The sequence below is a fragment of the Coturnix japonica genome, chromosome 3 (assembly GCF_054131305.1).
Source record: "Coturnix japonica strain WE chromosome 3, WE-NBRP24, whole genome shotgun sequence".
NCBI lineage: Eukaryota > Metazoa > Chordata > Aves > Galliformes > Phasianidae > Coturnix > Coturnix japonica.
In genome coordinates this window covers 18,149,949-18,169,395 of record NC_140665.1, presented here as the reverse complement: position 1 = coordinate 18,169,395, position 19,447 = coordinate 18,149,949, and the positions used below count along the sequence as shown (strand labels likewise).

The following is a 19,447-nucleotide window of genomic DNA, read 5'->3' as shown; positions in this document are numbered from 1 at the left end:
CCAGTTTTACAGCCAAGCAAGAACGAGCCTGAGGGAAGCGAGATTTACCGTTATGTCATTTACTAAACTGCAGTTATTAGTTCTGTATTTTCAAGGCTCCCTTGTTCAGGGAGTTTCCAGATCTGGAGATCAACATTCTCAAACTGATAAAAATATTCCAATCATAAAGTCTTGTAACATCTTGTACAAAGACCCTTGGAATTTACCGATTTACATGCTGCTCCATATGCACAGTTTAATTTTGCCAGTGAACTGTGGGAAGAAATACTGCCATTAGAAAAGCTTTGTTTGACTGGGGAGGAATACACTTAGCCACTAACAGATGGATCAAATACTTGTCGAGTGAATGCCTTGTCAATAACCATTCTATTATTTTAGCCTTTTGTTAAAAATTACTATTATTTTTTGTTTTTTAATTCTGGTGGCTCTATAGATAGACTGATTTACCAATAAGAATGTTCGTTTCTTCAGTTGCATTTCATATGTAACATTATTGTTTACTTTTGGAAACGGTCCATTTCTGACTTGTTGGCTGGAATGAATTGCACTGTTGAAAAATGTGAGTTGCCTCTGGCTTCATTACAGCAGGCTTGTGTAACCATAATCATGATGGCACCTCCATTCCATTTCACCTCCATCAATTTAAGCAAGGAATTCCGAGACTTGGTAAGCTGGAAAATGTGGTTATTCCTTCCATGGTCTTTTTAAATATTACCAGTTTGCCTTTTACATGTATAAAATATTTCTTAAGGATGGTTTATTAATTACATGTAGCTTAAAAGTAAGGACATGATATGATTACTTCCTGTTTCAGCACTTCACAGTGCAATAGTAATACACTGAGTACTGAAGGAAAATTTACAGCAAATTAACTGTACAATTATTCCTTAATGTATATGTTACCAGAAATTAAAAGGAAAAAATAAGTCATTCAGCCTCGCTTTAGGTTATGGTGCATATAATTTACTGATCAGGCTTACTTGGTTTTTATCACTATGCTTTGATTTTATCACATTTTGTGAGTCAGTGTCCATTAGCTTTGATGAAAACTTGGATTAGAAACATCCACTGAGCATATTTGTGTTCTAGGGATTGCTATTAAAAAATCCATATTTGGAATTCATACTTCTAGGAAAGTGGAGTTGAATGCTATGATATAGAGGTATCTTTTGGAAAGAAAAACCATTTGTGGTCAGCAGGACCACACCACTTCTTTTCAAGGCTGTAAATTTCAGCATTCTTAAATCATGTGTATATAGCTGACTAATTATTTCTGAACTTTCACAAACAAAATGATTGTGTAACACTGATGTGCAGTTAAACAGCTATTATATTTTGCCTCACAGGTGCCTATGTTTCAGTTTTAGTGAAGTAATTTCTGGATACCTTCTAAGTCAGTTGCAATGGTTGAATTTTTTGTATGCATGTATGTTTGAATATTGAATAGGTTTTTGACACTGCCTCCAAAAATATCCTCATAGGTAAGCTTAGGAACTTTGGGATAGATGAGTGGACAGTGAGATGTACTTAGAATGGACTGTCTGGCAGAGCTCGGAGGGCTGTGATCAGTGGCACAGCCAAACTGGAGGCCTGTAGATAGTGGTTGGTTCCCCAGGGCTTGGTACTGGGTCCCATCTTGTTCGACAACTTTGTCAATCCTAGAATCACAGAATCACAGAATGGCTTGGGTTGGAAGGGGCCTCAAGGATCATCAAGTTCCAACCCCTCTGACACAGGCAAGATTGTCAACTAGATCAAGCACTAGATTAGGTTGCCCAGGCCCCCATCCATTGTAGCACTGAACACCTCCAGGGATGGGGCATCCACAACCTCTTTGTGCCAGCACCTCGCTACCCTCTCAGTGAAGAACTTCACCCTTACATCTGATCTAAATCTTCCCTTCATGAATTTAAAACCATTCGCCCTTGTTCTATCACTATCAACCTATGTAAAAAGTTTTCCCTTGTGTTTTTGTCTCCCTTTAAATATTGGAAGGCCATAATGAGGTCTCCCCCAGCTCCTTCAGCCTTTCCTCATAGGAGAGCTGCTCTAGCCTTCTGATAATCATCATGGCCCTCCTTTGGGCCCTCTCCAAAAGTATGACATCTTTCCTGTGTTGGGGGCCCCAGACCTAGACACAATACTCCACATGGGGCTTCAAGAGGACAGGATAGAGCGGGATGGTCCCTTCCCTCACTCTGCTGGCCACCCCTCTATTTTTGCCAGGATCATTTTCACTGCCCATGAGGAAGAACACTCCTGCAGTGTGCATTTTAAAGTTCTCTTTTAATGGAGAATTATTTAGTTCTTTGCTATGCTTTTTGTTTTATGGGTTGCAGAGCTTAATGGGATGTCTTGTGTTGGGATTCTAACATTAGCGTTATATGATTGCATAAAACTGTGCAGTGTTACAATCCTTGTTTTTGTAACACTAAGTATTCCTGAAAGCATAGGTTTCAACTGCAACCTGTGAAAATTCTTCTTCACTTAGAGGCACTAAAATTTCTATGTTTCTTTTTTGTTTGTTTGTTTGCATACAAATAATCATTGGTGTTCTGTGTCATTCCACAATTGTCAAATTTCTTCCCACTTCTTATTATGATGTGTGGCTGAGTTGAAAATAAGAACCCATGTCCTCTTCTGGGGTTGGAACAGAGGCTTCTTTATCATACTGTCAGCTGTTTACCTGAAGTTGTAACTCGGTTCCTTTAAATCCCAGCACTATGATGCAGCAATCTGAGTGCCGGAGATTCTGCTTCATTTTTGTCATAAAAAAATTGGATTTGGCATTTTTCTGTGACAGGAACTGTTTTAAGACATAATTTCTTTTTGTATTTAGACTTTCTGTAAAACACTTCATATGCTGTAAAAGATGTATCATCACAGAATTGAGTCACGTCTTTAATTGCAAATGACTTGAGCTTACTGCATTTTAGTGTAATTCCGTGATGTCCTCACCAAAGAAACAGCACATGATTATTTGTAAGCTTGCCATATCTGGAAGGAAATTTGATAAGGCTTTCAGAATCTGCATTGTAAGGCTTGTAATTGCCATGATCCAATAAGGGAGCCCTCGGTGGTGGCATCACTAGAGAGAGTAAGTGTGGTGTGACTGCTGCTGGCTTCTTGGATCACACTATCTAATGAAAGATTCATAAGATGATGCTTTGTAACAAGCATCTAATACTGCCACCAGGTCACAAGCTTGATTTCAGCCAATCAATAGAGTTCATCCTCCTAAAGGTAGCTAATGACAGCATGCTTATGAGAAATGAAATGCCCTGGAATCTAAGGCAGCCTGCAGGTTCCTATTGTGTCAGCTTTAAAGAAACAGTATTCATTTTGTTAGGTCACCTAAACCTTGGAAAGAAAGAAGAAGCAGGGAGAAACTGCCAAGAAAACTTGTTAAAATTCTGAAACTCAAGACAACTGAACTAAGGGAATCCTGAAGTTAAAAAGAAATTGTAATTAAAGCTCTCTGGAATATAAAGGAAATAGAAAAAAACCTCGTCATGTATTCTTAGTGCTAATAGTATCTGAAATAGAAACAAGTATTTAATTTGACTTCAGGGTTCAAGGATCAGATGTACATGAATGTCTGGATTCTTAGTCCTAGCAACGGCTCACTGGCCCATGAAAGGCAGGGGGTCATGTCCACTTCTGTGTCATACTGACCCATCTGAGAAGAGATGAAAAGAGACTCCTGTTCTTGCACTTACAGAGAGACAGATAATTTTCTGTAACTTAAATGAGTCTCCAATTCATTTATTTAAGTATTTTTAAGCATTCTGCCCTCAGATGTGATCCCGTTAGAGACCAGGCAGTCTGAGAGCTGGGGAGCAAAATGATGAAACAAAAGCCAAGATTTTCTTCTCAAGTTCTCAGTAAAACCTTGCACCCATCAGTGAATCTTGCATCCATACTCCAATCTGAGCAGTATTGTACTGTGCAAGTGTTGGCAATGAGTTGTTTTAACTACGTATGGAATAAGGGATGGTAATATATGAATAATGGAGCTTGACTTCTGAGTAATGGATTATTAGACCTCAGTTTTCCAAGCTGAAGAGTGGGAGATCCTTACTTTTCTAATTAAAAATCTATTCAAATTGTATAATGAAAGATTCTGATTTTCATAGCAATATAGTATTGTCCTCTGTGCATATATGGGACCATACTGACCTGGCTCCAGTTTGTACCTTAGGTACAAAATAGCATTACAAAATATGACAGTTTATTTCCAAATTGAAAATAGTATTTGTTTAAAATTTAGGATACTTGCTCTGCGTAGTAATTTCTTTCTTCTTAGCTAAGTAACATAATAAGGTCTACGAGTCCTAACGTTGTTTTAATTAACAATGTTGTGTTCCTTATATCTGGGACAGCTTGAAATCTGTCACAAATATCTTCATGATTGACAAAAATATAAATATCTATATACATAATATCAAAATATCTATACAGGATCTAGAGAGGCCAGTAGAATCCAGGAGAATATCTGTGCCAAAATCATTTTCCAGGAGCGCAGGTGCATCAGAACTCTCCCTGGCAGTGAGTAAGCAGTCTGTTTGGTGAGTAAGCCACTTTTAAAGCACTGAACAGCAATACTAAGAACAATTTCAGACCACTTTTGCGCTGTTGTAAGAAAGCTGTATGTTGTCATTAGATGATGTTTCTTAATGTTTGTCTTTCTAGTTTCTTGCAGTAGAGGTGGGAACAAATTAATCACCTCTAACTGCAATTTGAGCTTACGGTCAGATCTTTGCTTCAGAAAGTAACAAGTTATTTTTTTCCCTTTATATTGATTGCGTTTTGCTTCCAGGCTGCACTCTGATCTATTGCTCTCATGTTTCTTGGATTAACTCAGATTTCTCATGCTTTCTAATTCCGTTTCCTTTTCCCTGTTCTGGTAAATGCTTTAAAGTTTTAAATGTTTAAATAGAAGCTTTTTCCCATAAGGCTTGGAATTTGCCAGGATCCTTTCCTAGAAGAGCATCATGACCTGTTAGTCGGCACAAACACACAGGAGATGGATGCTGCTGTGTTCTTATCCTATTTGACTTACATTTGTGGCCTTGGGCAAGTCTCTAAACTACCTACTGGGGACCTATGAGTGTTTATTAAACAAGCTAGTGTGCCACGTAATGCTTAACATGGTCTGACTTGAGAATTACTGTACATTCACTGTAAGACTTGAATATGGACAGTTTGGGGAAATTGTACTTTTTCAGTGATCTTGCCTAAAGAGCAATATTCAGATTCCTGATTCCAACAAAATGAGAGTTGTTTTCATGAAGCAACCAAATTCTGTCATTTCTGCCTCCCTTTAGTGGATGATGATGTTGCTTAAGTTTCCTATAAAGCTTTCAGTATAAGTGAAGTTTATCTACATTTGTGAGGATCCATATTGACATAAATTTCATATCCATAGTCCTGGAATAGAAGATGGATAAAAGAGATTTCCAGAATACAAATGTGCTAAAACTGATGTCTGGAGAAAGGAGAAAGTAGTACATAATGGTGGTTATATAAATTTTAATTATTTACTCATAAAGGATATTATAAAGGAAATATTAAAAGCACTGATTTTATTTAGCTTGTCAATTGTTTGATCAGACGTTTTTCTTTCATAAGGCATTTTATCTACATCTTCAGCATCTATCTTATTAGTGTTTTGCTTGGGATCAGATTTTTTCCTGTAATTGCTCTGTTTTGATTTAATTTAATTTTTTTTCTTGAATATTAATGAAAAGATCTTACACGCAGTACCTTTATTCTGATTAGCTCTTTGCATCCTGACAGAATATTTTAGTGCCACATCACAGTGATGGCTCATAGTCATCCTCTGGTGGATCTAATATATCCTATTCTTTTTCCTTATTTGTTATCTCCGGCTTGTCACAGGAATTCATAACCTTATGTGTATGACTATGCACTTCATCTAATTCCACTTTTTTTTTTGTCACTGCAGAGTTCCTCATTCTCTTTTGGTGTGGAACACAGTCTTTCTTTGTATTAACAGCTTATTATAGACGTAGCTTCTGTGCCAAGGTCACAAGGGAAAATATTAAGCACGTCCCAAGACTCAAGGAATTATCCCAGTAGTTTCTCTTCAGCCTGATGTTTTTTCTGTTTTCTCTTCAGCCAAGCTACAGAAATACCAGGGCATATATTCCAAATTTACCTGTTAACTTTATAAAAGAGCCTGAGGCGTATAACCCATACTTAAGTGCGAAAATGGATCTTCCATCAGTGGTCAGAAAAGTCTCAGGTTCCAGAGATTCTTCAGGCATCTGTAGAGCAGTTCCACTCAGACCACAGTGCCATCACTACATTTTCCAAGCCAAACAGCACATTTGAATTGAACTTCTAGCACAAACTGAGGCAATTCCCTCCCATTCTGTTGCTGTTACCTGGGAGCAGAGGCTGACGGCCACTTTGCCACAGCCTCTTTTCAGGGCAGTTGTAGAGAGCAACGAGGTCTCCCCTGAACCACTTCACCAGACTGAACAATCCCAGCTTCCTCAACTGCTTGTCATAAGACTCATGTTCCAGACCCTTCACAGCTTCATTGCCCTTCTCTGGATGTGCTCCAGGACCTTGATGTCTTTCTTGTAGTGAGGCCACCTGGGCACACTGCTGGCTCATGTTCAGCTGAACATTAGTCAATACCCACAGGTCCATTTCTTCCACACAGTCTTCTACACACTGCCCCAAGCCTGTAGCATTGCCTGGTGTTATTTTGACCAAAGTGCAGGACCAGATACTTAGTCTTGTTAAACTTCATTCCATTGGTCTCAACTCCAGAGATACAGCCTCTCCAGATCCCTCTGCAGGGCCTTCCTTTCCTCCCAGCCTGGTGTCACCTGCAGACTTACTGAGGGTGCACTCAATTCCCTCATCCAAATAATCAGTAAAGATATTAAAGAGTATGGGCCTTGATACCAAGCCCTGAGGGACAACACATGTGACCAGCCACAAACAGGATTTAACTCCATTCATCACCACTCTCTGGACTGGGTCCTCCAGTCAGCTTTTACACAGCAGAGTGTATCTGTCCAAACAACGGACTGCCATCTTCTCCAGGAGAACACTGTGGGAGGCAGTTTCAAAGGCTTTGCTCTTCTTCTTCCATGGTATATTGTCAGGTGGTTCCCAGAGGAATCAATAATGTTGCATTCTTAGTACAGAATGTCTCTTGTCTGTCTTACAGAGGAGACAAGATAGCCAGTTAAGTTTGTGCAGTTGGGCTGTGGAAAGGGTAAAAAATAATTCATCATTTTCATGAATTGTTGGAACTAAAGCCAATGATCAAGAATTGCAATGTTAACATAGCAGATGGTGTGACTTCTTAAAAGCCCGTTTGACACATTTTTGGCATGGCTAAGTTTCTAGTTGAGAAATTTTTGAAGCTCTTGAAGCATTAAAGCTGTCAGCTGGATTAAATGGCTGTTTAATGTTTTTAAAGAATAGTACTTTATCATAGAGATGCCTTTCCCTCCCTATGATTAATGATAAGTGAGCTGCTCCAGGAGAATACTGTGGTGACAACGTCAAAGGCTTTGCTGAAATCTAGACTGACTCTTTCAACAGCCTTTCCCTCAGTCCATCTGGCAAGTCACCTGGTCATGAAAGAAGATGAGGTTAAATATGTGTGTGCTCAGGGTTTTATTGTGTCAAATCCTGATCTGCTAAGGATAGAAACTGCAGAACCTCTTTGGGCAACTTATGCCAGTGCTTGGCTGGTGGAAAACTTTGTTATTTCAAATTGGAACCTTTGTTTCAATTAGTGGTTTTCCTCTTATCCTTCTGCCATGCAACACTACAATCAGATGCTCCCAAACCACCTCTTCTCCAGGCTGAACAAGTCCATTTCCTCTCTCCTCACTAAGCCTGTACTTCAGCCCGTGACCGTCTTGGTCACCTCTCAGTGAATTCAGTGCAGTTGATCAACACCATTTTCATGCTGGAATGGCCCAAAGTGGTTGCAGCATTCTCAGTGCTATTTCAAATGTGCTGAAATAAGGGGAATAACCACTTCTTAACCCTCTGGCCATGTGTGTGGTGATACAACCCATCCAAGTAGTTTTTTAACGATTATATCAATTCATCAGTAAATCTCTATTTTATTTTATTTTTTTAAAATTCAGTTAACACATCAAGTAACATTTTGTCATAGAAATGCATTTAAACCATGATATTTAGAGACCAGAATAGTCTGGAGGAAAGAAAGGTATGGATAATACTACAGCTTTTAAACCTGAATTTATTTCATTTATTCTTGACTGATTCTGAGATAAGAAAACTCTAAAACTGGTGCTCAGTGGAACACTGTGTTGATGCTCCCAAGTTGGTGCTTTATAATGATGTCTCGAATCTAGGGAGCTTTGCTAACTCAGATGGAGTGCCTTGGGAGCCATGTCCTTTTTGAGCTCAGGTTTGCCTGAGAATCCAGTGCTCATACTTGTGTGCTGTTGCTTAGGTTTGGTGGACTTCAGCTAGCGGGTATGTTGGTTACCCTATTAAGTATCTCTGCACCTGTGTTCTGACTTATCTGCGGAGTAGGTAGGCCACCCAAGAACGTGATAGAGTTATTGGCTTTGCACTGACAATAGTGTCTCACTAACTAGGTGGTTCAGCCTGAACATGTGTTTTTAGTTAATATTTTCCAAGGCAACCTCCTATTTGTATTTTGCAAGTGATTTGGCAAATAAAAATTGAGTCATTTGGTAAAGTTTTCTATCTGATGTCATTCACAAATTAAGCAGATGTTTAAATGACCCCGTTTACGTTTATAGTTATTTGCAATTGTAAAAATAAATGGGGAGGCAGGAATCCTTTTAAAACTAGGTCCTGAACATTTTGGTCTTGATTTTGCTTTGGTTGAAACTTCTGAAGAGCTGATTGCTAGTGTCAGTGGGAACAAGGTGGGGTGTGTTTATAGGATATAGACATCACATGACTGGTAGTGATGCAATGTTTTATATCACTCAATGTTAAATGGCTTGTCTAGAATCACTTCCAATATTATTTCTTGTTCTCTATATAGTTAAGTATGTTATTAGGGAACGTGTTATACAGCAAACTCAGTTTCAAAAATTCATTTTTAAAGCATAGAAGAAGCAGTGACTAAAGTCCTGTCAGACTCTATTGAATACTCACATGTATTTTATTGCAAACATAATATGATTATGCTGTATGTTGTCATAATAATTGGCAATGGTATGGAAGTCAGTCACTGAGTGCTTCGTTCATGTGGTAAAAGATGACAAGGGCTCCAGTGTTTGTTGGAAGAAAACCTGTTTTGCTTTGTGTTTTTTCTAAGTAAATTGGTTTTAAAATAATTTTCTGGGATGTATTTTTAAACCAACTATCTTAGGATCCAGATGGATTTATCTCTTTTTAATAAGATTTGGGACATTCTCCTTAAAAGTGCTGTTTGCTCAGAGCTGTCACAAAGACTGTGTTTTTTCCTTAAAACTTGATGCTAGAACAATGGTGGTAGGGGATACTAAGTAGTGATCAGCATCACAGAAGGATATGTTAATTCAGATTAATTAGAATCCAGAGCTGAAGGGCAGTATGAGTCAAGAGTGAGTACATGAAAACTGAGTCTAGGTGCCAGCAAATAGTTTTAGGGTACTGAGGAGCAACAGCTTACCTGCTCATCCACATAGGTTTGGTGTCCTAATCCTACCTCATGCAGGCCATGTTGCCAGGCCCAAGGGCTGCCATGTGGCCAGAGCTGGTTGTTGTGTGTGAGTGGGGCAAAACTTACACTGCTTATGGCAGTGACCTCCCAAAGGGCAGGCAGGGTAGGTAACAGGAAAGGGGTATTTCTTCTGCTGCAACTTCAAGACATTTCTTACTGACCAAATTGCCAGTGTCATAGAGGACAAGACCCTCTTGAGCTGCTTTTTTTTTAAGGTCCAGACTGCATAAACCACCGTGCTCTGCAGGATCCTGAGAGAGAATTTTTTGATGGCTGGTGCGCTCACAGTAGGTATGCATTTGTGTTATGATGGAATGAATTTCACCTCATACCACCTCATACAAACTCAACAGCTGAAAAAATGTTGCCTGTACCAACTTTTCATCTTCCATCAAATTCATATTGTAAGGCTCAACTACTTAGCTTCAGATTCCTGCCAAATCAGCACCAACACACACATACACACCCTATTCATCACCATTCTTTCACCTTTACGTATATCCTACACTTTTGCCAGTTTGAGTCCCAATCCAGCCCTTGCTGACTTCATAGTACGTGTTATTGCCATGTGCTTCCTGCCTTCCCAGGCCTCCATGGCTTCTCTCATACTGTTTATGTGTCTGTCCTGTCTGTCTCTGTGCCAGTCATTTTCCATTTCCTCACTTGAGGCTACACTGCAAAGTCTCTACTTACCTGCTGTGGTATCATCTAGCGTATGATGAAATTGCTGCTGTCTTTCCTTACCAAGACACAGTGATATGTGCATGTGTATATATTCTAATACACAGTAAATTCTTAATTCATGTGTTAGAGTCACTGCAAACTGTGGATGTTCCAAGTGCTTTTCTCCTTAATATTCCAATTGCTATCTATATAGCTAATCATCATTTAGAAACAAAGTTGTACATGAAGACTCTGTTTACCCTTTGAGGTCTTGCTAAACAATAAAAGATGCATTAGCTGTAATGACCAAACAAAATTAGAGAAGGAAAGTTTTTGTAGAATACAAGGTATCTGAAAATTTGTTTTTTTTTAAACTTCTCTGAATTTATCTCAGTGTAATTTACACACTGGGATGGGAAATCTATTCATACAGCAGTGCCCTGTGCTGAAATTGGGACTGATTTACCTTGTAATTTAAACATTTATAAAGAATCCTAAGGTCTCCACCATCTCTTGCAACTTTCATCCACTCTACTGCTTTAGGGTTTGAGCATTTTTAGCCATGAAAATCTTGAAGATACAGCTGTGCTTTGCCACATCTCTTTCTCTATGGGGAATAATAGAATGGGAGAGAAAAGATTTCCTGTACCAAAACCATTAATCAGAAATCGGGCCTTTTTTGTATCCTCTACAGTGAAAAAAAAAAAAATGAAAAGGGTAGTCTTTACATTCCTGGTATTATAGGGTAATATGCTTGAAGGCACACAGCAGCCTAGCCTTAGGAAAATACACTCTTCAAATGTTCACAGCCCTTTTATGCCTGGTATCGGAGAAGGAAAAGAGCACGCAGAGATAGCTCTTCCTTCATGGGTCATTTTATTCCTTACAGCTCCCCCTTTGATACAGTTTTGCAAAGAGGCTTAAAACTGTCTTCCTCAAAGTAACATAGCTTGTCAGAAATCTGAGAGATCGTAAGTTAGCTTCTGCTTCTTGCACACTGAAAAATGTTCAAAGGACAGATGCAAGGTCTGTGAACTTGGGTGTTGCACTGCTTCAGAGTCACGCTAAACTCTGTGCTGAAGACAATAATGCCATGCCCTTTCAACAGGCATTGTGGAAAGCGCTGGCCATCATCCTTCAAACACTATGGTGTTTGCATTTCTGTTGATCGTCTGTCCCAGAGCAAAGTTCAGTGGGTTGAGGAAGTATTGTTTAAGTGCAGTTGATCTAAAAATATATCAAAAGGAAACAATTGTATATGAACAAACTATGGAAAGTCTTTATATAATTCTGTTGATGTCTGTAAATATGTAAACAAGGAAGCAAGACCTCATGACATGGTTATTTCTGGAAAAGCGGAAGGTCTGACTGTGTTATTGCTGCACCATGCACAGAGCCAGGCGGTTGCTCTTGAAGAAATTGAGTGGAATTAAGTACCCCAAAATTAGAACTGTTACTTCATTCTTAGGAACTCGTTGCTCTGGGTCTCACCTCCATGCACATAAATGGCAGATCACATATGAATCTGTTTGATCGAGCTTAAGATCTCTGCTTCCCTCCCCACTCCCTTTTTAATCCAAATCCATTTCCTTTCCTTTCCTGTTCTGATCACAAGCCTGAGGATATGGTACTCTTCAGTGATTTATGGCAGATCTCAACAGAGCATATTCTAAGGCCAGTGATCTCTGCTGACTTCCAAAGAAGAAAGAGTGAAATGTACTTACTGCATATGCAGAGATAAATAAATCTGGAAGGGTCTACTAAGTCAGTTAACCTGCTTCCTGTGTTGTAGGTTATTATTACATAGTAGCCCCTGTACAGAATATTTGGTGTTCAATTGGAGCAATAAGCATCTACATATGTGTGCTGCTGCAGCCCTCAAAGCAGCATCCAGGCTTGAAAACCTCAAGAACTAAAGATGCTATGGAAAATTTGTGTGGCAATTGAAGTTATAGATAACTTGTTATTTAATATGCCTTATTTCACACCTGAACTTTGTGTTTACTCAAGGGCCCTCTCAGTGCCTGTATTTCTGTGACATATTAAGTCAAACTTGTTAATTTTTGTAACAAATGGACTGTAAATCGTCCAACATCTCACTGTAAAACATTTTCTCTTCATTTTGTATACTTTTTATATTCTATTTTGAAAAAACTAAGATGTGAAACTTGATGTGGTGTTTCTCTGTGTGTTTTACTGGTGTAACATGTAGTCGTATACATCTGTTTTGCTGTTCACCACTTATCTGTAATAGCAGCAGCATCTGAGATCTTTTATGCTACAAGATCAGCTGATTGTCACCTCTAATACTAAATACTTTCCAGACCATGTGTTTTTGAGAGAGGAGACTTGCCTGTGGTGGAGCTTTTAGGTCTGATTTCTGTGTTTGGTCGTAGTAGTGTGTGCTTAATTTGAGTGGCCTTCATTTAACTGATCCAGATCATTCTGCATGACTATTTTCTGCCCTTGTCTTCACTTATATTTTAATTAACCTCACAAATCTTATTATTATAGATGTAGGTTTTTATTTCCAAGTCACTGATGAAAATGTTAAGCACTAAAGCACGTTCATATTACTAGTCTTTGTTCATTATTACTTTTCTGCCTGTTTCTGTTGTTAGTCCATTGACTGCATTTTCTTCACGTTGTGTCACACTAATTTTCATGACTGTAATGTTGTACCCTGTTGAGTCAAGCACACTCCACAAATACACTACATCTATACTGTTACTTCTTTCTCATCAAACAGTGTAATAACTTTATGTTACAACATATGTTTGCCACACAACTTGTGACTGATATCATTTATATTCCCATACTTTATTTCTTTATGAATTTGATTTCATAATGGCTTTCCCATTTTATTACCTGGAAGTAGTGTCAGACTAGCTATCAGCTCTGAGTCATCCTGCCAGCTTTCTTTGTGTTGGCACAAATGTGAGCTCTTTTCCAGGGAAATGGAATTTCTCTAGAATGCCTCAACTTATTAAAATAAAACGTGATTAGTTCAAGGCCTTTTACTCTTATTTCTCAGGTGTAAGGTGGATGGATTGGCTGATTTTGGAATGCTTGTTTCTAGTACCTGTTGTATAACATCCTGCTTGGTTACTAAGTGACTGGATAATTCTTTGTCATCACCATGTGACATGAGAACTTCTTTCCAAATACAGCATGGAAATATTTCTAATAGTTTTTTGTATTTTCTGCATCACTTTTAAGAATTTTTATCATTTCCATCTGGCAAAGGGGTTTGTGTTACTGCTACAAACTTGATAAGACTTTAAAAATCTTTCATACTGCATTGGTACTGTCACCTATGGCCTTTTTGCTCATGTTTCTGGATTGTCTTGTCAATTCTTGCTCTTCGTGACTCCTAATTCATATGGATTATTGCTGTTTCTTTTTAATCTTCATTTATTATGTAGTATTTTTATTACTACCGCTGGCACTTGGGTAATGAAACAGGACGCCATTTGTAGCCAAAATTATTCTGTCCTTAGCAACAATTTTGTGACCATCCTAAGAATTCTCCCTAAATAAACAACAGTAACAGAAAAACAACTGGCTTGATTTTTCCACTTGAGTTTAAGTCATCATTGTAACTACTCTGCTAGGATACTTTAGTTGCAAGTTACTGACAGCTGTATCTCATGTACCACACTCATGGCTTTATGCTGGAGTGTCTCTGGTCTCTCCTACTTATTCTGCCCCTTCTCTGATGGGATTTTTTATTTTTTCTTCTTTCTGTCCTTTTCCTTTTTCCTTTTGTCTTTTTTTTAAAAAAAAATTATTATTACTAAAATCAGTTTCATCATTGTGTAATGTTCACTAATGATAATGGCATCGTACTGCCATTCTTTTCCACTAGTGATAATTCAATTTATTACCTCTTCCAGTCTCAATATGTAAAGCCTTGAAAAATGTCATCTTCTAGTACTTCTTACCACAATAATTCAGTGTCTTTGAGGGATGCTGGAGCACGCACTGTGTTTGCCTACTTACCATCTTGCTCAGGGGCTGCTACTTTAACATTCTCCAGCTTATCTCCAGCTCAGATTGGATACCCATGGTATGCTCCTATCCTCCAGGGCATTTCAGTCAGGCCACCAAGCCATCAATGTCACACCATGCTAACAGCTCACCTGTTTGCTGCCAGTGTTTTCCAACTGTATGGGAGCAATGTAGTATGCCAGGGGTGTGGAGAAAGAGGTAGTACTTGCACCATTCTCATTTAGAAAATGTATTTTATAGATATTCCTGCTTAAACCTGCTGCTAGCATGGGCTAAAGAGGAATCCAGAAGAAAAGAGTCATTTCTTTCTGTAGGTTTTAATCTCTAGAGAGCAGAAATACTGATAGATGATGAGCAAAGAGGAAGAGAGCTAAGAAATTTTTCCTGCACCATAAAGGAATCTTTATGGGCTTTCAATCTATTTTGTAATGAGGAAGGAGAAGAATACTAACTAAAAGAAAGAAGAATGTACTAATAACCTTAAATCTGGGCTTTTCTCTTCCAAATTCATAGTGTAGTACTCTGTTTAACTGGGCCTCTTATTGTACCTAATATTTTCCAGTGACAGATTCAAAACCCAGTGATGACTGAGTGTCATGCATTTAACCTGTGGCCTTGGAATGATTTAGTCCAGGTCATGCTGCTAAAGAAATCTTCAGATCTTATGAGTTCATAAGAACATTTATTTCCTTTCTGAATAAAGATCACAGAAGCACTTTGTGTAAAAACAAGTACAGTCCAACTGTAGCAGCAGTATTTTACTTGACATGATAAATACAGAAAAAGTGCTAAGAAAGAGTCACAGTGATGGAGCTGCAGTTTTTCTGAATCCAGACTTGTTTGGATGTTTTGAAAGAGAAAATGAAATTGTCACATGGCTGCTGATTACATAGTGAGTGAATTGTTTCTAACTGTGTGTGCTTGGGGAGATAGACTGTGCAGCTGGGAAATCCCCAGCATGTGACTGGTACAGCTGTGCTTGATAGCATGATTCAGCTTCACTGTAGACCTGAGTATTTCACCACGTTGCATCTGTACCTGTGGGTGTCTGCTTGTTGCAGCATTCCAGTAACTGCCAAATATTTCTGGTCTTTCAAAGTTTGCATCAGTATTTGAACACCCAAGGTTCTTGAACTGTGTTAATCTTTCTTTTGTTGATAACAAATGAGTAAATAGAGTCCCAAGTGCAGCGAAGAAGAAATTTTTCTTTAATAGTGAATACAGTATTTTTAAGTCATTTGTACCTTGCTGACAAAGAACAGAAATAAACAGTTGGGAGAAGCAGAAGCTAGGACTTCTGCTTTTCTCCAAGCTGTTTTCATGCTTATCCATCCACATCTTGTTCCTGTGTTTTCTCCCCCTGTGACATCTTGTCAGCAATTGAGCAGGCGAGTCCTTTGGGATTGGAGCTCTTTGTTACTTGCTGGTACAATGCCAAGGTTAACAGGACTCAATTCCTTATCGGGTTTATAAGTTTTTTTGTAATACAAATTTTCTATTTCAGCTCCTGGTTTGTTGGATGACTCATCCTACCCTAGCATGTTACTGTGTGTGTCACAGCTGGAGGCACTTGGTCGTGCAAAGTGTCCCATATTCATCCAGGAAAAGAGAGATACTCCATGGCTTTGATGTGACCCCTGTTAGGGCTGCAGAGCTGCCATCCAGCTGCACAGTAGGAGGTTTGGTTCATTAATAATTGCAAAGCATCACTGTGATGACTTCGTCTGTTTTGTAGTCAAACTCTTTCACAATTCTGCTGTTTTCTGGAGGGTGTGCTTCTGTTATTCTCCCAGCTATGAACCCATAACCCAACCTGATAGTGAGCAGTCATAATTGTGATGTTGCATGAAATCTCCTCTCCTTGGATTAGAAAATCAGTTATATGGTTTCTAAAATACTGTACTGTACAAAGAAACGCCACTTAGAAAAAATGCAGAGCTAGATTCTTTATAGATCATTATATTCTATATTCACATATAATTTCCTTCTTTTTATATTTAACATAACTATCCCTTTATGAGACCTTTAGTGGACTGATACTTCAGCATTCCAAAGAATTCTCTTCTGTCAGTCATTTCGTAATGAAGAATAACATATGCCTTAGTTGATCTGTTTAACTAGTCAAAGATAGCAAGAAATGGCACAAATGTTCGGTAGAGCACGTAGTAAGCATTAGCACTATATCAAGAAGATCACGAGCTATTATTATTCCACCGATTTGTTGCTTTCTATTTTCTGTATGCTATATATTTCTCTGTACTCTTTGAGGAAGTAGTCAGATAAAAGGTCACACTGGCTTTATGGAAGTGAATCATACACTTAATCACTGTATGCGGTGTGTGTTCTGTGTATTTGGATTGTGCCTTCCTCCTTTAGTTTGCTGTCTGTTCTGCTGTGGGAACCAGACTTAGATGAATTGGGATGTAAATCAGTTAAGTAGGTATGGTGTTGCAACATAACTTTACGGACTTGAGTGGAAAATGATATAGTTTGTTTAATTTCCACAGATAAACCATAATTCACTGTTAACTTACGCCATAACACCAAAATTTGTGAGATGGGACTGAGATGAGGAGAGACTTGCTTGACAAAAAGTAGAATGCAGGGAGCGTGCCCATCACTTTCTTGTCATAGGATGGAGAGCACACTCTGTTTCTAGATTTCCATGACTGTTTGCAAGTGTCAGAGTTTCAGGACATGATACTTCCCCAGACTCACATTAAAATATGTAGAATGGAGTTGGGGTTGGGAACGGGGCCTTTGTGACAACCCACAAGAGCCAGAGAAGCAGCTTCTCTCACGCTAGGTTCATTCGCTAGGTTTGGCAAAGCAGCCACAGCTGGGGCTTGGGGAGAGCAAGCAGGGAAAAACACATCCCAGGTAGAATTCTGAAGCAAAGTAAGTCACCAGAAATTTTGATCAGGATGGTGCAAGAGTCTGGTTTGGTTTTTTTTCGTTTGTTTGTTTGTTTGCTTTCCACAGCAAAGCTGACATAGTTGTGCATGCTGCATTCTGCTTAGTCGTTTGGCTAACGTTTCTTGTTCTCCATGGCCACCATATTGCATAACGTAGAGGCGTTTAACCAACCTCACATGCTTCACCACAGTGTGATAGGTCACTTGACATTATGAGGAACATTGCATAGTAATTGGGGACCTTTTCTTTCTTCTTCCCCCCAAAAGTAGACAGTTCCATGCTTGTGGTATCATGTTAGCAGTTCAGGGAAGTGATGCTTTCTTTTTGCCCCCAGAGCAGATACAACAAGTACTGTTATTCTGCAGGCTTTCATCATGCTGCCATGTCAGCATCCCAATTCTCACTTGGAAATGCAACTTTTAGGGCTGAAAAAAGCAACTTAGGCCAGCTTGGGTGTTTAGTTCATTGTTACCGAACATTCTGGCTGAGCTAACAAAACATTAAAGCTAGAGAATTCCCCAAAAATTCCACTAGAGCAGACAATCTTGAGATATCAATACTGATGCCAGTGTGATCTTCATCTGCTAAAGGTTCTGCTTGGTACATGAGACAGCCAACAACTTTCATATAAATCATGTAGACCAAACCTTTAAAGCTGTGATCTAGCAAGGGCACTGTGCAGGCATGAAGCATCGCACATCTGGGTGCTGTTGTTGGGTATGAAGGAGGGAGACAGTCCTATTAGCAACACCTGTTATTCCTCTTAAAAGTAGTTGGAAACCAAAGCCCACCAAGGAAAAGTACCACTGAACTTTTCTCTGATTCTTACCAACAGAAAGCTCACCAGTTTCATTGATGCATTTCTGGTCTGAGGCACCTCGGGTTTTTTCTAATGACAAGTATAGGTACAGGTCCTCTGACCTTTAGCTGGCTTAATACCAGCATCCAGGCTTGAAAGTTGTGTGCTGTGCTAAGGGAGTTTGAGTTCAGTTTTCTCTTACTTAGTACACCTACAAGTGGAATGCCAGTCTGATGTGCTCAGTAATGAAAATAAACACTGAGTCGAACAAATCGAAGCACTGTTGGACACAAGGGCTCAGTTTAACTTTGGCGTCATAACTTTGTTCTTACAATGCCATCTTGAAGGTGTTTTTCAAAATGGAAGAAATCTGTTTTCCAGCCTTTCTTCTTCAGATAAAACAAGAAGCACAGAGTAAGTAGGAAGTTTATCTTGATATGCATAGAGAAAAGCTGAGTGAGAGTGTAGGTCTGTAACCCACTTTACCAGCTGGGGGCTCTTGTAAGCCATCTCATTTGTTTGGTTCCTACGCAGCTGGAAAGAATCAAGCTCAGTAAAAGGAGTTGTTAGTTTTATCCTGAGAGCATAGCTGATAAATAAATTGGAGGGAAAAGAAGAAAAACAAACAAAGTGTAAAGTCAGTTCTAGTTTCTGCCTTCTCTCTGTGGGAGGTTTCTAGCCCTTCAGCTAGAGTGCAAGTACTCAAACAAGTTGAGTGCCTGTCTTTGGTACAGCTGTGAGCCCGGAGCTGTGGTGAGGAGCACATCCTGCAAACAAGAGTTAGAAATCTAAAACTGATCTAGCATCAACAGAGGAGGTTTCTGTGCTCCTAGCAGCAGAGCTGCAGGGGATGTTTTGCACTCCTTGCCTGGCTGCCCCATTCTGTTCCCTCTGTGGCAGAGGCTGAGCCAAGAGTCCCTGTGGTGTGCTGCAGGTGGTGAGGCAAGGACAGTGAGCAGGGTGAGCACAGGTTGGAATGATGATCATTAACAGTAGTCACTGAAGCTGGTAATAAAAGCTAATGATTATTTGTGAAACTGGGAATAGTTAAACGAGTTACTACATTTAATTAAAAATCTATGCTAGTGTCTTCTAACTGGAAAGACCTCCAGAACTCTTTGTTTTGTTTAGGTGTTTAGGTAAAAGTGATAAGAGCTGAACAATTCAGATGGCACCAACGTTTAAATGTGTGCTGGCAGTGATTAAGGATCATGTTCAGCTTCTCCCTGGGGTGTGGATTCACAAAAACTTCCTTCTCACAGTAGTGCCATCCACTAGCTGGTCCTTCTTGCTTGCTTCCCACCCTTACCTGCATGTTGTTTTGTCCCAATTTGTGTGACTGCGCAGTG

At 39.2% G+C, this 19,447-nt stretch overlaps 1 protein-coding gene across 5 annotated transcripts in view; it reads left to right on the top strand.

The window, feature by feature from the left end:
• PACC1 (proton activated chloride channel 1) overlaps positions 1-19,447 on the top strand; it is a 71,487-nt gene that overhangs the window by 16,879 nt on the left and 35,161 nt on the right. Inside the window, exon 3 of one of the 5 annotated variants that reach the window (XM_085541131.1) lies at positions 15,888-16,055. The exons of the other annotated variants lie outside the window; for them this stretch is intronic. The gene's annotated coding sequence lies outside the window, so the exon portion shown is untranslated. The remainder of the gene's footprint in view (positions 1-15,887; positions 16,056-19,447) is intronic. 5 annotated transcript variants of the gene reach the window in all.